The sequence below is a fragment of the Moschus berezovskii genome, chromosome X, assembly GCF_049115385.1.
Source record: "Moschus berezovskii isolate FMDL1 chromosome X, NW_MosBer_1.0, whole genome shotgun sequence".
Classification (NCBI taxonomy): Eukaryota; Metazoa; Chordata; class Mammalia; order Artiodactyla; family Moschidae; genus Moschus; species Moschus berezovskii.
The window spans coordinates 53,842,694-53,847,730 of NC_142488.1; positions in this window are offsets into that span (position 1 = coordinate 53,842,694).

A 5,037-nucleotide genomic window follows, 5' to 3' on the forward strand; every position below is an offset into this window, starting at 1 on the left:
CTCCGTCCATGGGATTCTCCAGGCAAGAATACTGGAGTGGGTTACCGTTTCCTTCTCCAGGGGTCACTGGACTTTACTGATGGTTAAAAGGATTTATCCACACCCAGGCCAACACATCCCTTGTAAGGCAGAGGTAAGGATGACTGACAGGAAAACCTCTGCTGTGATGGAGCCAACTGGTAAAGGGAAGAGTGGTAGATTTTAACTTGCCTTCCCTATGGCTGCACTTTGTTCACTGTATTTCACACTCTCACTCTCACCAGATGCTAGGAACGAACAGTCAACTCTAGATTCCATGCCCCCCACCCCCAAATGACAAATGGGTGTATTTTTTCTGACCCCGAAGGGGTTTCACACAACACTTCCCAGAAACTATAAATCCTGTTCCAAACTCAGCAGGAGGGAGAAGCAAAGTCAAACACCCTGACCTGCAAATCTTCCCCTCGAGGCGTTTGATAGCATTTGTCTTCCAGAAACCTTGCTTTTGAAAAAAGAGATTTCTCCTGTCTGAGATCTCAGGTGCCTGTCAGCCAGCCCTGTGAGGGTGGGGGCAGGGGGAACTGTCTGATGTAGGGAAGAAGGGGCTTGCCAGGAAAATCTCTTCTGGCAACAAAGGGCCCACTTCTGCACTGATACAGAAACTTCTCACCCTGATGCTTCTTGTAGAGCAGGCACTCCTAGAATTTGCCATGTATCTTTATCCACCTTTGAGTATGTTCTTCGGGTTTTCATCCTATTTCCCTGGCCTTCCTTCTCAGGAAGGAAGTAGCCTTCTCAGTAGCCCTCTTTATCTACTCCTGTGATGAATGCTGGAGTACACAGAGACCCACCCTCACCTCTTCTCACCACTCCCACTCCCTAGCTGCACCCGCTTTGCAAAGGGCTGGAGGAAGGCCCAGCTGTAACATTGCCAAACAGAACTTGGTTTAAGGTTTGCCAAACAAACCTTAGTGTTGAGGTTTGGGTCCTGAAGGAAACCAAGAGCCAGAAGAGGTAGAGGTGGGTCTGAGATGAAGTTCCTCTATGGTGCTTCTTTTCTGGGGAGAGGGGGATCCCAGAACTTTTAAAATGCAGATTCCTAGATCCCACCCAGGGAAAGTCTTCATTCCTCAGTTAGAACTGCAACACAGGCATATTTGTTTTGAAAAAATCTTCAAGAGTTGGTCTATCACTCCTCCTTATTTTGAAAAAAAAATGAAAACCTGCAGAAAGTTATAAAATTAGCACAAGTACCCTTTATCCAGTTTCACCAACTATTAATGTTTTGCCATCTTGCTCGTCTATCTAGCACACAACTGACTGAAATGATGAATGTGTAATTATTATCATATAACATAATATCTATTATCTTGCTGAACTGTTTGAAAGTTAGTTGCAAACATTAGGCTATTCAAGTACTGTAGTGTGTATCTCCTAGGAACAAGGACATTCTTTCACATATAGTTCATATACAGTTTTCCTTAAATATCCTAATAATGGCCTCTTCAGACATTCTCCTCTACCCCCTCCAAAATCCACATATTGCATGGAGTTATCCTTTAGTCTCCTGTCATCTAGAGCAGTTCCCCCAGCCTTTTCACTAGTCTTTCATAACACTGACATTTTTTGAGTTCAGGCCAGTAGTTTCGAAGAATGTCTGAGAGATTTTGACATACAGCCAAGGTAAAGAGCAGCTTAGAGACTAGTTTGGAGTGATCACAGTTAATGAACTGAAGGGCAGGCCTAGAGCCAAAACAGAGACCCAGGAACTGCATGAAAACTGAAAGGAGGTCAGAAGTGTAGTGAAGAAGGGTGGTGGCTGGGCAGATTGAATAGCTTAAAAATAAAAGGTCACAGCAGCTCTTCTTCTCAGGATTACAAACACTGAAATACACCCAACAGTGATTCACCTGGTGATTTCTTGAGTCCTCTCACCTGACTCCTGTGCCCCAGGGCCTTATGTTGATTGGTCATGGCATTCATTGAACATATGCCGTGTGTCAGGCACTGTTCTAAGCACATTTACCTCATTACACTTTTACCACAACAGACTCTCTGGAAGGCAAGAACTGTGATTGTCCCTATTTTTATTTTTTTTAATTGGAGTATAGTTGATTTACAAGATTATGTTAGTTTCAGCTGTACAACAAAGTGATTCAGCTTTAAACACATACATATATAGCAGATTCTTTCCTATTATAAGTTACTACAAGATATTGAATATATTTTCCTATGCTGTGTAGTTAACTTTTATTGTTTATCTACTTTATATATAGCGGTGTGGATCCCTTAATCCCAAACTCCTAATTTATTAAATTAGGAATGATTGTCCCTATTTAATGAATGAGGAAACTTGAAGCCCAGTGGCGTGGTAACTTGTTTAGGGTTACACAGCTAGTATGTAGGGTTCCAGAATTTGAACTCAGGAAGTCTGGCTCCAGGGCCTTCACTTTTATTTTTTCATTTTATGTTTAAAACTATTATTCATTTGATTTTTGGTTCTAGGATACAGAAAAGTTCTGTCATCCCCCTAAACACCTTGGTGCTCTCCCTTTATAGTCACCCCACCTCACTCCCTCCTATGAATAATGTTGTCGTTTTTGTTTTGTTCCTTCTGGAGGCTGTATTTCCAACTTCAGTTAGGGTTTTTTAAATTGTGCACCGCTAAGTGGGTCTTTCCTATGTATTCGCCAACCAATAGTCATTTGGGCCTTCACAAAGTACTGTTAGTTCAGTTTTCCATCTGCATTATGCTAATTGGGAGCAGTTAAAATGCACCCAGAGGTCCAGAGTAAACAGCTTTATTGGCAGCTTTCCTGAGTTCCAGTACTTCCTAGTTTCCCAGGCTTCCATGTTTGCTTCTCATGGTTTCTTCATGGCTAGAAAGAACCCATGTCCAGAATTGTGCTGGGACTAGGAGGGGACAAGGAAGGAGTAGACAGAGACTAAAAAAGAAAGCCCTGGGTTTGGGCCCCTCCCTCTTAGAGCTGCAGGTGTATTGAACAGAGAGGAAAGTTCTTCAGAATTCTGGCTTCTGCCATTTCCCGTTTCCAGCTGCTCCTTGCCTCTGCCTCCACCTCCACTGTGGGACTACCTGGTGACTGGGGCACTAGAGAACTGAAAAAAGGGGAGGGGGAGAAAGCACCTGTGTATGTCCTGCACTCTGTCTGGAGCTTAGGATTTCCCTTTGCTGCTCCTCCATGCAAAACTAGCGACTTGCTCCTGGATCTCCTTTTGCATCACTGTGCTCACCTCCAGTTTTTAGAATTTGTTGAGTTTGTGGTGGGAGATGCTTGGAGGAACAAAAGTGGTAAACTCTCCACCAGTTTGGTGTTACTTTTATTTCTATGGTTCTCTGATCTGTCTGCTGATGTATATTGAGTTCTCAAAGAGTTGCTCATGTATTCTGTACAAGTTTTAGAGTCAAGTTAAGTGGCAGATAAAGAGGTGTGTGTTTATTACATTATATCCAGAATCAAAAATCAACCCTCACTTTTAAACCCTATGCCACACCGCCTCTCCACATAAATGTTCCATAGACCTTATGAGCTCATTATGTGTTTCTCCCTCCTTGTGGCTCAGCTGGTAAAGAATCTGCCTGCAAAGCAGGAGACCTGGGTTCAATCCCTGGGTTGGGAAGATCCCCTGGAGAAGGGAAAGACTACCCACTCCAGTATTCCAGCCTGGAGAATTCCATGAACTGTATAGTCCATGGGGTCGCAAAGAGTAGGACACGACTGAATGCCTTTCACTCACTCTTCTTTCTTATTTCCACAGTCTTAAATTATTCAGGCCATTATTCTTTACCACCTGGATTATTGCTATAGTCAGCTAATTGGTGTGACAAGCCATTTTTTTTAATTAAACTTTCTACTTTTTATTGGCTGTATACACAGAAACACAAAATTATTAGCCAATATATTATTTTTATGCATTTTATGGAAGTAAAATTACAAAGTTGTATTCATTTCAACTGTATAGCAAAGTTTTATATATATATATATACATATATATTCTTTTTTCAGATTCTTTTTATTATACGTTATTATAAAATATTGACTATAGTTCCCTATGCTATACAGTAGGTCCTTGTTGTTTTTCCTATTTTATATATAGTAGTGTGTATTTGTTAATCCAAAACTCCTGATTTAGCTCTCCCCCTCCCTGATATCCCCTTTGGTAACCATAAGTTTGTTTTCTATGACTGTGACTCTGTTTCTATTTTGAAAATAAGTCCTTTGCAACTCTATGGACTGTAGCCTGCCAGGCTCCTCTGTCTATGGGATTTTTCATGCAAGAATACTGGAGTGGGTTGCCATTTTCTCCTCTAGGAGATCTTCCTGACACAGGGATCCAACCCATATCTCCTGTGTCTCCTGCATTGTAGGCGAATTCTTTATCTGTTGAGCCATCAGGGAAGCTCTTTATTATATGTAATGTGTATATGTTAATCCCAAACTCCAGATTTATCTCTCCCCCTCCCCACTATCCCCTTTGGCAATGGTAGGTTTGTTTCCTATGACTGTGATTCTGTTTCTATTTGGTAAATAAGTTCATTTGTATCATTTCTTTTTAGATTCCACATATAAGTGATATCATATGATATTTGTCTTTCTCTGTCTGACTTAGTTCACTTAACACATGACAGTCTCCAGGTCCATCCATGTTGCTGCAAATGGCATTATTTCATTTTTTTTAACAGCTGAGTAATACTCCATTGTATATATGTACCACTTCTTTATCTATTCATCCGCTGATGGATATTTAGAGTGTTTCCATGTCTTAAGCCCAATGTATTACTGATGTTATCACAAGCTGAACTTACCCTGGTCAAGAAACAGAACATTACCAGCATCCAAAAGCTCCTCTTTTGTGCTTCCTCTAAAATACTACCCCTTCCCTTCTTCCTGTAGGTGACCACTATTCCGACTCTCAACACCACAGCTTGTCTATGCCATTTAAAAAACTTTACGTATAAATAAAATCATACTGTATAATTTTTTTGTGTCTAATTTCCTTAGCTCAACATTATGAGAGTCAATCATGTTGCACATTGTT